Source organism: Heptranchias perlo, chromosome 29 (assembly GCF_035084215.1).
Source record: "Heptranchias perlo isolate sHepPer1 chromosome 29, sHepPer1.hap1, whole genome shotgun sequence".
Classification (NCBI taxonomy): Eukaryota; Metazoa; Chordata; class Chondrichthyes; order Hexanchiformes; family Hexanchidae; genus Heptranchias; species Heptranchias perlo.
Window position 1 is genome coordinate 20587316 of NC_090353.1, and position 20177 is coordinate 20607492.

Below are 20177 nucleotides of genomic sequence, written 5' to 3' on the forward strand. Positions count from 1 at the left end.
TTACATGAGGCACAGAGTCAATGCATCCTGTTTAAAGATCCCTCCTCTGCCACCCAGCTATGTTTATAATAAACTAAAAGGTGATTAAATTTTTAAAATATATGAAATGAGGTACATAGTAAGTCAGCAAGATCAGCTCTCAGGTATGCTGCTGGATGAGAAATCGGGGTTTGATTGAAATGCGCTCCGTCCATGGACCCCAGATGTCCTCACCACCGGCCCCCAACACTGGGCATCCCCAATATTGGCTCCAATCCCCAAATATTCAGTCCATTGAGTCCTGCCCTTGGATGTTCTCTTCTCTGGTTCCTGACCTTAGACTTCCCTTCCTCAGGCTCCTGGATGTCCCCAACATTGGCTCCAAACCCTAGATATCGCTCAATTGACTCATAACCTTGGACATTCCCACTACTGGCTCCCAATCTCGGGCTACTCTTTGACTGGCTTTCACCCTGGACATCCCCACAATTGTTTCCTGACCCCGGACAATCCCTGCCAATGATTTCATACTGAGGAGTACTCAGTGATATTGCAGCGTTACACACATCTGCTGTCCAGAGATCCACCCCCAGTTCATTTACTGAGTACTGCAGTTCATAAACAAAGGCATACCATAATCCATCAGCAGGCTTCACTGACAGGCAAACATACCTCACATGGGAAGTAAGGGAATGTTACGCTGGCTACTATAACTCAGGTGGACTTGGATGGGACTTTTCATGAGCAGCTCCCTGTACTCTCCCTGCCACTTCCAAGATTTCCTGCTGAAAGTGACTGGAGACTTATAATATGTCCGCCTATTATGGGCAGGCATAATGTAATAGTATGCAAATGATGGCGAAAGAACGAACAACTTAGTCCCATTCCTTTTCCTTTTTTCCATATCATTTTAAATTTTTCTAGGTCAGATCTTTAACCACTTCTTTTTAAAGTGCTATGATGATTTCTGCTTCCACCATTGTTTCTGGTAGGACATTCCATTGCCTAACAACTATCTGTATAAAAAGAATTCTACTAACCTCTCCCTCCATGCTTTTAGATGATGATCTTAAATTTATGCTTGCTAGTTACTGATTCACCAACCGGTGGAAGTAATTTTTTCCTATTTCCCATATCAATACCCCTCATAACTTTGAACATCCCTACCAGATCTCCTCTTAATCTTTTCTGGCCTAATGAAGGCAGCCCCAGTTTCTCTGATCTCTCCTAATAACAAAAGATCCCCATTCCTGGTAGAATCTTAGTAAATCTCTTCTGCATGCTCTCCTTGCCCTTGACACCCTTTCTAAAACACGGTGCCCAAAAATGGAAATAATGGATGTCCTTTTCACATTCACAGCCTGGCAATAATCTGGCGGAGTGGATCACCCATCCGTTGTAGAACTAGACTGATTTTCATCCACTAATTTCATTTGGGTGGGTTCTACAATGGGTGAGCGATCTGTTCCGTCCAGGTGATGAAGGTGAAAATTATCCCCATTATTCTAATTGGAGCCTAAGTATTTACTTTGTTAACATTCCTGAGACGAGCAAATTTTTTCCTTACCTGCTCCCAAGTTAAGTACATGAGTGAGAAAGCATTGATTTTTTTTCTACCACATCCATCTGGCCTGTTCTTGACTGCAAGGTGACCCTTGCTCTAAAAAGGACCACCCTTTATTTTTTCAGGACCTTCCACAGCAACAATTCCAAAGCAGCTTCATTGAAAAGAGCAGTTCCAGTGCTATGGCTTGCTCCAGGCACTTCTCCCCCAGGATAGCTTTAAGGGCTAGCAGAAGCCCTATAAGAGCTGTTGCACCCCCATATCTCACCTCTTGATCACCTGTGTACCCCCAGTGCATTATGCACAGTGCATCAGGAGAGCTGCAATGAGCTCATTTCAAAAATTGTTATCAGCCCCATAAAGAGATTGGCAATAGGAAGATTGTATATATTCAATATTTAATTTAGGTGGATTTTGAGTAAGCCCCACCTTGAAAGAAACTTAATACGTCAATCTTGGAGCAACCGAGGGGTATGAAATTGAATTTATAGGGGAAAAAAATAACTCGGACACAAACCAGGAAAATAAAAACTTGTATCCGGATCTTGACATGCCTGTGTTAACTCAGATAGTAAAAAATCTAGTTTAACATTTTTGCTGTAGTATGGATAATAACCTTGTACCATAAAACCGCTCTAAATTTTCTCAAAATTGAGATGAAGTTGAGTTTTCCCTTGTTATTAATGGCAATGAGCTCTGGCATGTAGAAAGTACATCATGATTTATTTGATGATGTGACTAGATTTTTTATCAGAACCGTCTGTTTTAAGAACAAGTTTTATATTGCTTGGGCACAGAGCTCTCTGAAGAAAAATTTCAAGTAAACAAATTTTTGAGATAAATTCTGAGATAACGGCACCATACTCCATATGCAGTAAAAACATTCCATCCTCAAGAGTGTGAAATTCTTAAAATGTACGCCTACATCAGGCCAGACTAAGCTGAAGCCAACAACAGGCCAAGTTGGATGGGTTATTGAAGAAAATATTGTCCATTGATCTTCAGAAACCACAGGCCAAGTTGCAATCATTTATTCTATGTAGAAGACAACATCCTAATACAAAATTGTACCAATTAATGATATGATTATTTCCTTTGCTCCAGCCTAAACATCCTCTGCCAGACCTATTGTGCTGGTTGTCCCCGAGCAACCTCTGATGTGTCTTATCTCCCTTCTCCTGAAGCCAAACCCTTCTACTGCACTCCACATGAGTCAACTTTTCCACCTCCTTCCCAATCCTCTCCACTCCACATGTCTCCATCCATCTCCTCGGTGAACTTTCTCAGACCTTCTAGTAATTCCCACCATATTATGAGTCTCGGCGACTCATGCTTTCTATATTGCCGTGTAAAATGTCTGCTTACATCCATGACCTTATCCTGAATGACCAACATTTGGCTCATCAGCAGTCATAATGTCTGCCTCAACAAGGCACTCCCATCTGGCATCACATTCCACAAAATCTTCTGCCTGAATCTTTGTGGAGGTGGTATGGGGCTCATTTCCAAGTCCCATTTTGTCCTGTTCCCATATTCCACTTTCATCTTTTCCTGATTTTTGAACCTCACTTTTACAACCCTCCCAATCTCTCCTTTAAGGTGTCACCACCTGACAGCCTTCACCCAAGTCGCTGGTGACTTCCTGGCCATAATTTCTAACTTTGAGTCCTTTTTACCTTTGCTCTGACCAGCTCATCACCAGCGACCTTTACCTGCACCTGAACTCACCTGCCCCATTTCCACTGAATTCACTGCCTTCTGTTAATCCATGAAAGCTCAACATCCATAGTAACCCTCCTACCCACATCTTGAGCCACCCTCTGCGCAGGAAGCATATAAAAATAAAGTTGAGGGGCTTGCCTCACAAAATTAAGTGAGTCCAGCATTCCTCAATGTGGGTGTAGGTGTTCCCATGCCACGGGTGAGCATCGCCCTGGTTTTGCTTACCACTCTGTCACCACCACTGATTGTAGTGCTATTACTCTACTATCTGACTGCCTATCTGAAATCAAGTCCTGGATGAGTGGTAACTTCCTACAGCTCAACTTTGGCAATACTGAAGCTATTCTGTTCAACTCTTGTCATTATCTATGTTTGTCTGGCTCAGAATCCGTTAACCTACCTGGCTGTTTGCACAGGCTGGGTCCAATTAGTGCACATTCTCAGTGTTCTGTCTGACCCTAAGCTGAGCCTTTTACTCTACATGTGGTTAGTTACCAAAACTGGCTTCTTGCATCATTGGACCATTGCTTGCTTATAACCCAACATCATCTCATACAAAACTCTCATCTGTGCCCTTAATATCCCGAGGATTAATTTTTCCAATGGACTCCACGCCTCCACCCTTAAGAAATTTCAGCCAATTCAGAACTCTGCTGTACGAGTCCTCTACCAGATCCATGCCTGAACTAGCACCCTCATCGAGCAGACCATTGGACTCCTCAAGCTAAGAATCCACTGTCTGAGAAACTTAACAGTGAGCATTCTAAGTGGAAGAAGTAGCAGGTGTGGGGAAGAGAAAGAAGTTGTTGTGAGAGCAGTAGCAGGTCCTAAGTGTGCAAGTGCATGCAGAAGGAGGTGCATTAAAGTGTCAAATTTTGAGGAGAGGCATTGGAAGCAGGGGAGGATTGATTGTGCTGTGGCTAAAGAATTATGGTGCAGGATTGAACAGAGAGTTTGAGAGATGCGAAGGGGAGTCTTGCCTTCGCAGGTCTGGTGCAGTCATTAAATTTTTTCTTGCATTGCTGCCAGGTCCTTGGAGCAATGCTTGCGCCATCTCTCTGTTGCTGCTCAGCTATTTGTCTGGGTACCTGGTACCCATCACTACAGAAGAGAACCTCCTTTCTGCTGCTGACCTGCTACATGAGCACCTCCATGGCACTATCTACCATACAAAAAGTCCACTTCCCCTTTAAGAGGTGCAGGCTGCCTTTAAATAGTGGCAGCCCCACAAGAAGTCCCACCCTCCCAATGGGTGAGCTATAGGGATTAGTGCAATTAGTGCTGGCAGCTTGCACTGCATAGTATAACGAGGCGTGACCACAAAAGTGTATCCGGTCTCGTGCTGAAGTCCCGCTCACCCCCTGCCCGATCTGCGCTATATATGAAAATCACCTGAGGTGTATTCTCCTGTTCACCATGGCTGCAACATCCATTGTTTATATTTGGAAACATCTATATGTTTGGTTAAATACATGGAAGCAAATTAGTTAAATTAGGCATTTCACCAGACCAGAGCAACCAAACTGACTAAAAATCTACCATACATTCAATTGTAATCAATCTGCATGGCATTCAATGCCAACCCTTAGAGGATTTGTCCATCTTCCAGCATATCATGTAGAACGTTAACTGCACGCCTGTTAAAACCAAAGGATTTTGCTTCTTGTGGCAGTACTAATAACTGAAGTTATATCTGGCTCCTTTTTTTAAAAAAAAGACTGATGGCAACAGGAATACCCACAGGACTCTTTACATCAAACTGCAGTAAAACTCTTTACACATCCACTAGTGCCAAAGTCATATTTAGAAAATAAGTCATGTTGTATTAATTATGTTTATGAATAAGGTTTTCTTTTGGGAAGCTACATGTGGTTTATGCACAATTTTGTCCCACTTGAAAACCTCCAACATTAAAAACACAACTTGTGCTGCTCTCAGTTATACAATATCACACCATATAATCATAATAATACTCCAGAGAGCCAGACTCCCTGGCATTTCAGCCTGGGTTTCAGCCCTTTTCAAAGGAAGCATTTAAAAAGGCTTTGAAGACCATGTGCCTATTAAAAGCCTATAAAATCAAGGTGGTCTTCAGTTCTGGATAAGCAGAGAAGTTTTAAGAAAGAAAGACTTGTATTTATATAGCGCCTTTCATGACCTCAGGACTTTGCAACCAATGAAATACTTTTGAAGTGTAGTCACTGTTGCAATGTAGAATATTCAGAGACAACATCAAGCAAACAAAAAAACTTGAATATTGAGCATTCATATTTTAAAGGTTAAGTAAGTTCATTGCTATCTGAGGATAAACTCAATTAGATGCATGCAGGGGAGCAATTATAACGAGTAGATCTCCCACGCCATAGCTCATAGGTAGTCTGCAGCTCAACGCAAAGACAAAGCAATCAAGTTTAAAAGGGATCATAGGGCTGGGGAGTGGTGCAGTCAAGCAAAAATAGAGCATAGCTATTCCACCTTGATTTAGCAAATAGGTATGAGAGTGTGAGGGAGAGACCAAAGCAAAGGTGGAGGCAGCAGAGCAGTTCAAACCACATGAGCAGGAACTGGGAGAGTGGGAACCAAAGCCAGATGAATGACATCAGGCATGGCTGGGTAAATAACAAAGATATTCCTTCAAAATTGTTGCCTATGGGGAAGCAGCAAATTAAAATCTAGAAAAACTTACAAATCTATTTACCCATGACACAAAAAAATGTTCACAACACAGGAAAAAAAATCTTTTAGCACAACTGGGGAGTGATAGTGGGGGCAGGCGGGGGTGCTATTATAGTACAAGCCGTTCTCACAACAGACACACACACCACTAGGCCTCTCGTGCACTAGGTTAAGCAAGAATAAGGACTGAGAGACAAAGTCAGGCAACAGACTGTCAGCCAGGCAATAACAATAGAGAGGCTGACTCCTATAGCGTGCGCCATTTAGGGTCAGGTGAACAGAAAGAGGCTAAGAAAGTTACTGTTGCAGCAAGCAGAGGGAACGGATCAAGGTTGGGTCAAACAGGGTAGAAAAACTGGGTTAAACAGGGCAGAGAGCAGGGGAAGGGCTTGGAGGCATTAAAGTTGGACAGTAAAGCTGGATCAGTGTCAGGGTCAGGATTAGATTGGATAGGAAGGCTGGATGTAGGGTCGCCAACTCTGGTGAGAAGTATTCCTGGAGGTTTCATCACATGACCTCCCATCTCCAATTGCCTCACTCGGTCGAACAGCCTTTTTTTTCCATCTCCAATATTTTTATAACTAATAAATGAAAGTGTTCAAAAGAAAATTTTTAAAAACACACATTTCTTTAAAATACCCCTATGATTTTTCTCCCAGGTTGTTCGCAGCAGTGTCCAGGAGATTAATCTTTAATTCCTGGAGACTCCAGGACAATCCTGGAGGGTTGGCAACCCCAGCTGGATCAGACGTAGAGGACGAGCGGTCAAGGACAGCTCATTGGTCAGGCAGACAGAGATGCTGAGTGGGTCGGGATCTGTCAGAGCCAGAGGAAAAAATGAACTTAAAAATAGGGAAGACCACTAAAAATAAAAAATACAAAGATAAGAGTCCAACACCAAAATAAGGAGGGACAACATTACCAAATAACTAGTTTCATATTCTCTTTTTTTCTGAAACTCATGATCTCCAATGGTGCACAATTTTTAACTTCAGCTGAAAGGTGGTTGGGTGGATTTTATCATCAAATATGGATCATATAAATCTTTGGCCCAGGTTCAACCTCAAGCATTATTTCATCTCTCTACTGAAACAATCACTTAACAGGAATTCTATTTGCTGTAATCCGGGATAAAAAGCTTTGAAGATAAATGCACCATGTGAAATGATACTAACCCTTACCGATCAGGTCATGGATTTGATCTCCAATCAGCACTGGCAGCAGTCGTAATGCCAAATCTGGGCTTAGTATCCCTGAGTCAAGGATGGGAAAAATTAACCAGAGTTTTTGACTTGCTGGAAAGTAAGTGTGTGTGTGGAAGATGGGTGAACACATGATCGAACTGACCTTTCATGGTCAAATCCCTGCCATCCCTCACTGTCTAGTCTCACACATGAAGAATGGCCACTGGGAGGGATACCAAAGCACAATATGAGCATCAACAGCTACGATGAACATTCCTATTAACAGAATACATCCCTGATAAGTGAATATCTTACTAATTCATCAGGTTCACACATTTTGCCAGATTCCCCACTGAGATTTGTTATTCATTCATCATCACAATTTTATTGCTGCTGCTGTGTTTTGAGTTAGCACAAAAATACTACAAGTTCAAAATGAAATCTTATAAAATATCTTCCAAGCACATTATAGATGTGTAATAATGTTTCAGGATAAATTACTGGTGACCAATTAAAATGTAAACTAAAGATTGTCCACTGTGAAAGAGTTGACTCTTGGGGGAACAAAAATGTGTTGGAAAATAATTCTTCTGAGAAATGAATATTGAAGGAGAGTAAATTTGTCTTTATTGACTGTTTTGAGAATACCTTCCCATTCACTGACCTAGAAATTACTGTTAGCAACATTTTGTTTGAAGGCTTAACAAACGAATTAATGAACTTGCATTTATATAGTGCCTTTCACATCCTCAGGAAGTTCAAAAATGTTACACAGCCAATCAAGTACTTTTTATTTTGAAGTTCAGTCACTGTTATTATGTGGGCAAACACGGCATCCAATTTTGCACACAGCTGGGTCCCACAAACAGCAATAAAATAAATGGCCAGATGATGTGTTTTTAGTAGCGTTGGTTGAGGGCCAAGACACTGGGAAAACTCTGCTGCTCTTCTTCAAATAATGCCATGGGATCTTTTACATCAACCAGTGAACACAGATGGGGCCTCGGTTTAACACGTTCATCTTCCTGTTCTCTATTTCAAGGAAGCACTAATCCGTTTAAAATAAATAACCCAACACCAGAGAGATGAATGTCATAGGAATGTGTTATGCATTCTCATGCCAATATTGCAAACAGTAATTTCAATCTGACTACAGATCCTCCCAGAGATTAATGACAAAATTAATTGTTTTTGAAATTTCAAATTTGGAATTAAACTACTTTGTTAACACCAAGCCCAAGAGGTAGCAAAACATCATGGCCCTGATTTTAGAATGGAGGCAGGATGGCAGCGGGGTGGGGTAAATGGGCTCGTGGGTAACCCGACCAATAAAATATATCTGTTTCGCAAGCGATCAAAGTGAATTGGTGCCCCTTAACATGGCTTCCGGGTTTGCCGTCCGAAAGCTGCGCAGCGGGCGGACTGCGCACCCTCATAACAGGCTGTCAGCTGGAGAGGGCTCTATTTAAAGGGGCATTGTTCCAAAGGCTTTTGCTGGAGAAAAGACCCAGAAATCACAATGGAGCAGCACAGGGGCAAGGCTGCTCCAGGGTTCAGTGATGCCTCACTGCAGCAGCTACTGGATGGGGTGAGGAGGAGGAGGGAAATGTTTTACCCCACGGATGGGAGGAAGTGCCCTGCCTCTGCCGCCAAGAAGGCCAGGTTCGAGGTGGCAGAGGAGGTCACCAGCAGCAGCAACATGGATCTGGTGCAGGAAGCGTTTCAATGACCTAACTAGGTCAACAAAAATGAGCACACTTATTGATTCTCCTACATTCCGTGTTCCACATCATCGCCCTCCACCCCTCCAACTCATTCTGCAGTGCCAAGACTACTCTATCACATCACTCCTCACACCCACTTAAGGCTCATTCTCAACTTATCTGCACTCCCTGAGCACTTCCTCACCTCCCCATTACTCACCCCACCACTACCACTCACCCCAATCCTCATCCAATGTCATGGCTCTGTCTCATACTCACCCTCTGATGCACCTCTTTCATGGTCAGCCTCACCCAAACCAATGCATTCATCAGTTGGCCACTCCACCATCACTCACTCACACGTCTGTACTTTCTCCCCTTCTAGGAAAAGAGAACGCAAAATGCACGTGAGAGGGTGAGGACTGGAGCAGGGCCACAACAAGTAGTGGTCCTCACAGACGCGGAGCAGGAGTCGCTGGAGCTCAGCCGCACTCTCGAATGCCTGTCCGTCGGGGATGGCGAGACTGGCACCCCACAAATGTCTGGTGACACAACTTTAACATTCATCACACACAATATGAATTGATGTTTACAACGCTTGCCATGTTCAACACTTCAGTGTGCTCATTGCAACATGACAAATCTGCGATGATACTTAATATTGCCGTCTGTTCTCTTACAGGCCCTAAAACGACCGCAGTACCAGCAGAGGGCACTCCTCAGAGGACCTGCCGGCCTCTGAGAGTGCACCGTCACATCATACTGAGCCATCCACCAGCGCAGATACTCACACCTTGGAGGGTCCTAGTAGTCAGCTAGTTGGGTTGGCACCTGGTGAGTCACCACACACAAGTGAGCACGAGCAGACACTGGTGGCAGGGGCAGCTGTGGAGAGTCCGTGTCGGTGGGCGCACTCCTCTCCAGGCTCTGCTCAGGTGGATGCATTTGCTGAACACGGGGGGCCATCCTTTGAAAGGAAAATGATCGAGGGACAGCAGCACATTTGCGAGGTACTGGAACAGGTGCCACACGCACTCTCCACAATAGTGCAGAGGATGGAGGAGTCCAACTCCTGCATGAGTGGAATGGTGGCACAGGTACGGGAGGGAATCTCTAAGATACTGTCAGAGGAACGTGAGCAAGTGTCTGAGATAGTGTCACAGGTAAGCCAGGGAATATCTGCGATGGAGAGAAGGCTATCCTCCATTGAGCTTCAAACATGGCTCACAAATGAGTCCATTCAGGCCCTAACAACGGTCGTTCGGACTCAGGGTGAACAACATTCTGCCGCCTTAAACAGGCTGACAGATACTTTAGAAGTTGCTTTCCAACGCATCACACATGTCCACCACACTGTTGTCTAGCAGGGTGGTAGGAGTGATGTGGGCCTGGCCCAGGAGAGGGATGATGGCGAAAGGGGACATGGAAATGGGGACGCCACTCAAAGCGCTCCCAATTCTCACCCGTTGTCCCCCTCTCAACCAGTACCTGAAATGCTGCCTCCTCACCAGGTGGCCGAGTCTGCCCCTGCACAGGTGCAGGTGGAGCAGTCTTTGGAGGGGCCCTCAAGGGCTCCAAAACCCAGAGGGCGTAGGCCAAAAGCATCTAAGCAGTCAGGGCATGAACACGAGCAACCTGCCACTACCTCTGCTGCAGCCACAGGGGATACATCATGTAGAAGTAGTAGGAAGAGAAAGGCTAAGGTTTTGTGAGCACGAAGGGTATGCACAAGGGTGTCTGACAGATGGTCATGTTTTTCATTTATATTTGTTTTTTGTGAAAGTCACATTAAATGTTATCATTCTCACCACTACTGCCACGTCTTGCCCATTCTTGACTGGCTTTTGTAATAGGGCCCTTTCATGAGGTTCACCATGAACGGTGACACTTGATGCCACCCATTGGGTCACTTCACAGCGGGTGTATGTGTAGTAGCAGGACTCTTTTGTGCAGAGAGGGGTGGCGAGGCTGGTGATGTTACTCATCCTCGGGTGTAGTGGTGAATGCAGCCATGGCACCATCTCCCCCCCCCACCTCCCCGCCCATCCTGATGGTGTAAGTTTGAGGGGGTCCTAAAAGTTGGTAAATATGTATGAACAGAAGAATTGTGAGCTGAAAGTAAGAATTTTCAGTGAAAACACAAGATCTCCCAGCCAAAAGTTTGTCTGAAAGAACTGCAATAACTCACCTTTTATCCCCATCTGTCAAAAAACCATTTGAATGTCCAACTGGCTCGTGGCTGAAACATGTCTGATAGAACATGGAGTGTTTCCCACAGCACGGGAAACACGCTGAGGATGTTTGAAAATCAGACCGCTACCTCAATGTGCAAAAAATTAAGTACTTCAAGTATCTAAATAACTCTCTTAACTATCATCCCGTCGGCTTTGATTGCCGGTGGGACTTCCACATTCATGAGGCACGCGCGCACCCAGATGCGTCAGTGGGGAACCCGGAAGTCTGCGGGCTCCGAACCCATTTGGGATTTCCCCGATTTTCAGAGCCCCCCCACCCCCAACATACCCACTACTTCATTCGAAAATCAAGCCCTATACCTCAGTCAAATAATGGAAAGTTGAACTAAACAGTACTTATTCAAGGATTCTTAAAAAATAGCAACATATCCAAAAAAGGATGTTATTCAAAGTTATATTGCAAAAGCTTGTAAGCTTAGAAATTACTATTGGTGGTATTAGCAGATGAATGCTTAACATATTCATATGACATTCCTCAATCCACTATTTTAACAGAGGCATTAACCCATTTAAAATTAATGGCTAAATGCCTCCATTAAAATAACATTAGTCCCGATTTTAACCTAACACGCCTGGCGCGAACCAGCCAGGTATATTCAAGATGGATGTCTGATTTACACTCATTCTGATTTTCAGCTCCTTTGAAGTCGGGGCTATAGAGAGGAATGTCGTATAGGCTTGCAAAGTGTTTGTTCACTGATAATTGCCAACAGAAATCTGATGCTATGGTTAGAACCCTGAATATTGGCAGTACTGCAGTTTACTTTGTGTTTTGCTCTTTTTTTTACTTCATTGATAAAGTTTTGATGAATGTTTTTGAAAGATATCATTGCTAATGACTAAATTAAAGCTGGGAACTTGTCAGATTGAGGAGGGGGACCCAACATCAGCCCTTCTCTAGTCTCTGGTAAATTATGGCTTTTCTCCCTTGACTTTGACCAGGATTACCTGGTCAAAGTCAAGGGAGAAAAGCCATAATTTACCAATTCACAAGCCTTTGTCGTCACCGACTTTAATAAAATGGTAGGTTGCAAAAGAAATATTCTATCATATTGGCTTTTACATTGCGGTTCTAGAGAGTGCATGAGGGAAGCTCAGTGATTGCCTAAAGTCATCAAATTTCTGGAGTTTTTCTGTGTTGACTTTCTAGTGTGATGTCTGTTGCTGTATACTAACTAAACATGTTTTCTCCAATGATAACACTTGCTTTCTCTCGGCTGCTGAAATTGTCCTTTGGAAGTTATGAGACGTGGTCCCCAGGAGTGTGTCAATGTTTGCAGGAGATCCCCGGGAGTGTGTTATTATTTGCTTCCACTCAAAAAAAGGTTTGAAACCCCTGTTGTGACGATGTGACAAGATAGTATTCTGGCAACTGAAAGAAAGTGTGTGGTCATTTATATGCTACAGTGTACATCAGCCCTTCTCCTGACAGTCGAATATAGAAGTGTGAGGAGAAGCAGGATTTAGAGAGATTAATTATTGCTCCCTCCCCTGAAAGTGAAGTTGAAAACAAACGGCAAAACAAATTCAAAACTCTACACCCTCAGAGATAAAAAAAAACACTAGGAATACTTGGATGATTGCTTTTATAACATCCTGCTTCTGCCAAGGGCAATCAAGCACTAATTGGTTAAACTAATTTTATTTAGGACTTAAAATCAGCAATTGCTTGTTTGATTGAGATTAGTAAATTTAGCAGGAGACCAATGGAATGTTTATGGTTTTCTCGATCAGTAACAATATTCTGACAGCTGTATCAGCACGTGCTCACTTTGCTGCACCAAAACAGATATAGTGGGGGAGGAATTGGACCTCATTTCTCTTGTTTCCTGGGTGGGAAATTGGGGCAAAATGATCCAATTTCACGAAGCTATCTCCCACACCCCAAGGACGCCTGAAATACGTCCGATGCCACATTGGCTCAGGCACTATTTAGACATCCCTGCTGGCTGCCTTAAACAGGTGTTAGGAGCCTGATGAGGAGCCTAAGACCTGTTTAAAGACCCTGCTGTGAAATTGGTCAAAAACTAGGCATAGCTTGCACTCTGCACAAGCTTTGACTAGTTTTTACGGCTCTACAGCATCCTAACCAGTGATCCTTAAAGGGCCCGATGGAGGCCGCTGAAGAGAAGGTAAGTAAACTTCTTTCATTTACCTTAATGTGAATCCAGGAAGTGCAGGAGAATACTATGGGCAGACCCGTGCTCGCCTCCTCTCCACCCCACCCCGTTCCTGTTCGCCTCCCCCCCCTCCTAGGACTTAACTGAGGGCTACTGATCTTGCTCTGGGCCCAACCGGTGAGCTGCATCGGGCGTCCAGAGCTTGATGGTTTCATGGTAGTGAGGTCTGAAGACCAATTTGGCGCGCTCTTTGGGCTGACTTATTTAGGCGCATGTTGCTTGTAATCAGGCAATGTCCCCCCGTCAGTTTTTTTGCAGGCTTTTTCACCTGCCTGGCCTAAGCGTGTTAAAGGTACGTTCCCTGGGACGTTGCTGCAGCAGTGTTTTTGCTATGGGCCAATGAGACAGAACTTTATTACATTTTAAGCTCCAATGAATCAACATTTGGTTTGTGACTTAAAATTTTCATTTGAATTCCATGTTATCGGTAAATATTTATAAAAGCAAAAGATGTTTCACATCAAAATGTGCTGCTGGCTATCAGGTTCACTTGAGCGGTACTCATTTTAAGATGTCTGGAGTTAAAGATTTATTTCACCTTTTTATTTTTTTATCAGGCTTTTCCATAGGCCATTTTTTCACTTTCCAGTATTGCCCATCTTTCAGCGTATGCCACATTTCATGTCATGTATTTCACATCCCTGATCGCTGCCATGTTGGGGAAATGCGTGACAAAACCCTCACAGCTGGAGGGAAATTGCCAAATGATGATTATTTGTGGCTGACTTCAGATTACCCGTGACAGGCTATGCAAAAGAAGCTTACACTGATTACAAGATGTGGAGAACACACACAATCAAATACTTATCCAGAATGATTTACAGGACAAGGAACATCTGTTTCACAATGGAATAACAGTTGCTTTCAAACCCAATCACTATCTGCTTAGTGATGTCATTTCAGTTTTGCGTATTTACATAGTATATACCAGCCCACTTCACTTCTTTAAAACTCAGATTATTTTGTAGTTTCCAGCAAAACATTTCTGTCTCCTACCCACTGACATGGATTTGACCCACTACGTATTATTTTCTGATTGTAATTTGGCTTTTTATGCCTTATTAATTTTAAGGTTCTTCCTTATTATAGTAAATTATTTTTCACTTTGGACTTTGCTCAAAAAGTAATTTTTGCTTCTAAGTATCAAAGTGATCCTGTCTAGGTAAAGGATGCACTGCACATTTTACGAAGTTCCACTTTTTAAAAAATTGGAGCAACTTTCTGGTGTAATTCTTACCCGGTTCTACATTGTGTTAACTGAAAGTAAACACGATTACAGTAATTGGACAAGCAAAAATACAACAGGCTCTTATAGAATAGCTAAGGCCCTCATATTCATGCTACATAAAAGAGGGCACCCTTTTGCATATTTGGTGTTGCTTCCGACCATGATGTTCTAGACACTTTGGGATATGAAGATCCTTCATAGCTTCATATCCAGAATTATAACTAAGTTTTGTAAGTTAAACTAAAGTTGTGACAGCGTTGACACTAAGTGAAACTGTTGATGGCTGTGCTCCCCTCTTATGCTACTGGTACCCTGCTGAAGGTAAGGTTAGTGAGTTGATGTTGGTGCAACAAAATAGTTCAGTTTGAGAGGCTCCAAGTTCCATGGGTGAAATAAAGTTGTTTCCAGGTTCCTTTTAACACAAGCTTTTCCTTGGTACTGTAGCAAAGATCAACATGCGCTTGGATCAAAATCAGCTTAATTCAAATGTTAAGTTGCACTTACCTGACCACTATATATTTATTCAAATGTACTGATTCCATATCCCACCACTGGTAGTGTTTACTTAGTATCTAAGCAGGTTTTGCTCTTTCTGTGACATTAAGCCTAAAGTGAAAACATTCAGGAGTAGAATTCGTCGTGGGTGGGGCTCAAAACGGGCGTTACCTCATGGAGTGCCCATTGTAAGCCGTGGCACGGGGTGCCCGTTGTAGGCCGTGGCACGGGGTGCCCGTTGTAGGCCGTCGCACGGGGCGCCTGTTGAAGTCAATTGAACTGAATTTTGGGTGGGGCGCGTAACGGGCGGTCAAAGTGACTCCGCCCATTTCGCATTTCTACCCCTCAATCTTTAACAGATTTATTTTGTCACGTTGAAAACCCATCAGGGGAGTCACGTCATTTTACATTAATATAACATTTTGTTATATTAATGTAAAATGACGTGACTCCCCTGATGGTTCAGCAAATTTCACAACTAAGATCAGAAAGGTCCTAGGTTTGATCACCAACATCAACAACAACTTGCATTTATATAGCGCCTTTAACGTAGTAAAATGTCCCAAGGCGCTTCACAGGAATGTTATCAAACAAAATTTGACACCGAGCCACATGAGGAGATATTAGGACAGGTGACCAAAAGCTTAGTCAAAGAGGTAGTTTTTAAGGAGTGCGTAATGGGAGGAGAGAGAGGTAGAGGGGCAGAGTGGTTTGGGGAAGGAATTCCACAGCTTAGGGCCTAGGCAGCTGAAGGCACGGCCGCTAATAGTGGAGCGATTAAAATCAGGGATGCGCAAGAGGCAAAAATTGGAGGAGCGCAGAGATCTCAGAGGATTGTAGGGCTGGAGATAGTTACAGAGATAGGGAAGGGCGTGGTCATGGAGGGATTTGAAAACAAGGATGAGAATTTTAAAATCAAGGTGTTCCCGGACTGGGAGCCAATGTAGGTCAGTGAGCACAGGGGTGACAGGAGAACGGAACTTGGTGAGAGTTAGAATACGGGCAGCAGAGTTTTGGATGAGTTCAAGTTTATGGAGGGCGGAAGGTGGGAGTCAGCCAGGAGAGTATTGGAATATTCGAGTCTAAAGGTAACAAAGGCATTGGTGAAGGTTTCAGCAGCAGATGAGCTGAAGCAGGGGTGGAGACCGTCGATGTTACAGATGTAGGCGGTGTTGGTGGTGGAGCGGATATGTGGTCAGAAGCCCACCTCAGGGTCAAATAGGACTCCAAGGTGGCGAATGGTTTGGTTCAGCCTTAGACAATGGCCAGGGAGAAGAGAGTCGGTGGCTAGGGAGCGGAGTTTGTGGTGGGGACCAAAGACAATGGCTTCGGTCTTCCCAATATTTAGTTGAAGGAAATTTTTGCTCACCCAGTACTGGATGTTGGACAAGCAGTGTGACAAATGACAGACAGTGGAGGGGTTGAGAGATGTGGCGGTGAGGTAGAGCCGGGTGTCGTCAACGTGCGTGTGGAATCTGACATTGTGTTTTCGGATGATGTCACCGAGGGGCAGCATATAGATGAGAAATAGGAGGGGGTTTAGCTTGGTTGTCTAGGGGAACGGAGGGAAGCGGCAGAGGCAGCTGAATGGATGGTCTCAATCTTAGTGACTAAGAAGTCTATGAGCTGCTCACACTTTTCGTTGGAGTGAAGGAGGCAGGGAGAGAAGTTTAAGAAGACGGTTTGTAGTGGAGATGCGAAGCCTGGGGTTATCTTTGCATTCCAGGATGATCCTGGAATAGTGAGCAGTTTTAGAAGAGGAAAGCAGGACCCAATAGTGCTTTATGTGGTCCAGCCAGATCTGATGATGAATGGCTAAACCAGTTATCCACCATAAATGTTCAAGTCTGCATCTCTTCGACTTAAGGGAGTGGAGATGAACGCCGTACCGGGGGAAAGCACCAGGGTGAGAGAGAGTGATGGTTTTAATGGGGACAAGGGCATCAAAGGTGGAGGTGAGGGTGCGATTGAGCAGATCGGTAGCTGCAGAAATGTCGTGAATGGAGGGCCAAAGGCTAGACAGTTGGGAATTTGAAAGTGCAATTGTAAGTGACTATGGGGAGAGTTTTTTACAGGGGCGGATACAGAAGTAAGTGGGAGAGGGAGGGAGGGAGGGGGAAGGGAGATGTGATCAGAGGTGGCCATCTCCGTAATTGACACGATGGGAGTAGAAAGGCTATGTGAGATGGCAAGGTCAAAGAGGTGGCCGTAAATATGGGTAGGGAATTCATATAGAGGGAGAGATTAAGAGAGGATAGGAGGTCAGTGAACTCAGAGGAGAGAGAGAGCATGATGAGTTGAGATGGAGGTTGAAATCACTGAGGATGAGAAGTCGCTCAGTGCAGATGCTGAGGGAGGAAAGCAGTTATCTTGGTGAGAAACTTGGCATGGTACTTGGGAAGGCAGTAGAGAACGAAGATTTTAAAGGAGAATTGAGTGGGATGAAACAAGGTGAGATGCTCAAAGGAAGAGAAGGTGCCAGAGGAGTAGGAGGACAAACCAAAGTGTGATTTGGTGATAAGGGCCACACCGCCACCACGGCAGTCTGGGCGAGCCAAGTGGTGGAAGATATAGCCAGGCGGGGAGGCTTCATTAAGGGGGAAGGTATCATCATCCATCAGCCAGGTTTCCATCAAGGCCATGATGACAATGCAATCATCCACAATAAGCTCATGGATGGCAAGGGCTTTGTTCACAAGTGAATGGACATTCTGGTGGGAGATGCAGAGAGGGGTGGTGATAGCTGATCCACTGGCAGAGTCCACAGGGTCAGCACTGAGAGGGGTGAGTGAGATGGGAAGGAGATTAGCACAATTTGCCCCCAGCGGGCACACTGGGCAGGAAAGTTGGCGAGAGAGTAGGATGGGGCATTTGGAGTTGCTGCTCGTTAGGAGGCAGTGACAAGGCCTCGATGGGCCCTTCGGAGGATGTCAAGAAAGGCACAGAGGAAAGCTGTAGGTGTATCTAAGAGGGAGTCAAGCCTGGGACGGCGGCAGAAGAGTAGGAAGGTCAAGGAGTGCTGAGGGGTTGAGGTAGGATATGGGGGGGGGGGGTGCAGAGTATCCGAGAGGGGGGAAATGAAAGGAGGCATGACGACAGGAGAGAGGGGCCTAGGAGGGGTAAAGAGAAAAGAAGAAAAAACGGAAAATAGAAGCGATGGGCTCGGGTCCGGAGCGACAGCCAAAATGCGCAAGCGAATGGACTCGGAATCTCAAGTTACATAGGCGGGGTTACATAGCAAGATTGGGATAAGAACATAAGAACATAAGAAATAGGAGCAGGAGTAGGCCAATCGGCCCCTCGAGCCTGCTCCGCCATTCAATAAGATCATGGCTGATCTGATTCTAACCTCAAATCTAAATTCATGTCCAATTTCCTGCCCGCTCCCCATAACCCCTAATTCCCTTTACTTCCAGGAAACTGTCTATTTCTGTTCTAAATTTATTTAATGATGTAGCTTCCACAGCTTCCTGGGGCAGCAAATTCCACAGACCGACTACCCTCTGAGTGAAGAAGTTTCTCCTCATCTCAGTTTTGAAAGAGCAGCCCCTTATTCTAAGATTATGCCCCCTAGTTCTAGTTTCACCCATCCTTGGGAACATCCTTACCGCATCCACCCGATCAAGCCCCTTCACAATCTTATATGTTTCAGTAAGATCGCCTCTCATTCTTCTGAACTCCAACGAGTAGAGTCCCAATCTACTCAACCTCTCCTCATATGTCCGCCCCCTCATCCCCGGGATTAACCGAGTGAACCTTCTTTGTACTGCCTCGAGAGCAAGTATGTCTTTTCTTAAGTATGGAGACCAAAACTGTATGCAGTATTCCAGGTGCGGTCTCACCAATACCTTATATAACTGCAGCAATACCTCCCTGTTTTTATATTCTATCCCCCTAGCAATAAAAGCCAACATTCCGTTGGCCTTCTTGATCACCTGCATACTAACTTTTTGATTTTCTTGCACTAGGACCCCCAGATCCCTTTGTACTGCAGTACTTTCCAGTTTCTCGCCATTAAGATAATAACTTGCTCTCTGATTTTTCTTGCCAAAGTGCATAACCTCACATTTTCCAATATTATATTGCATCTGCCAAATCTCCGCCCACCCACCCACCCAGCCTGTCTATATCCCCTTGTAGGTTTTTTATGCCCTCCTCACTCTCTACTTTCCCTCCCATCTTTGTATCATCTGCAAACTTTGATATATTACACTCGGTCCCCTCCTCTAAATCATTAATATAGATTGTAAAGAGCTGGGGACCCAGCACTGACCCCTGCGGAACACCACTGGCCACTGGTTGCCAGTCCGAGAATGAACCATCTATCCCAACTCTCTGCTTCCTGTTAGATAACCAATCCTCCACCCGTGCCAGAATATTACCCTCAATCCAGTGATTCTTTATCTTGAGCAATAATCTTTTATGTGGCACCTTGTCAAATGCCTTCTGGAAGTCTAAATACACTACATCCACTGGTTCCCCTTTATCCACCCTGTACGTTATGTCCTCAAAGAACTCAAGCAAATTTGTCAGAAGATATGTCCTGGTAATAAACAGAGAGAGGAGACAATAGGAGGGAGTCCAGTTGACGTAGATTAAATGGAGTCAGCTTGGAGCATCGATGAACTGATGTCCAGGTTCGGAGACAGGTGTGGAGGGCGAGTGAGTCCAGGAGCTCTTTGAAGGGTAGAGTATCGGAGGACGCACTGCTGGAGGTATTTCGGTGGGAATGAAGAGCCAGAAGGTGTGCAGAATCGATCGCAGGGCAGAAAAACAGTGGTGAAGTTGGAATTTCTGGCCAGGAACCACACTGTAGCAAAATAAAGCTGAAGAACCAGTCGGACAGTCCTAAGCTGATTCAGCTGATCTTAGCCAGAGCAGTGGTAGGAATGCTACAATTGGCCTCAGTTTTCCTGGGTCAGGAAGGGAAAAATCAGGTATAGATCTCCAGCCCCTGAGCAGTAATAAACAACATTTGCTGGAAGTCCATGCTGGGTAAGGATAGGATTGGGCTCGGCTGTTGTGCCCCCTCTGTGATCAAACAGCTGGCTCCCACACACTGTAAATCCTTATGCACGAATGGTGCTTGGGCGAGGTATCAAAGGGCAGCCAACACTCATGGATCTGTACCCCAGGAAGGATTCAATAACTTCAGAAGGAGGAGGTGGGGGGGGGGGGGGGGCGGGGAAGA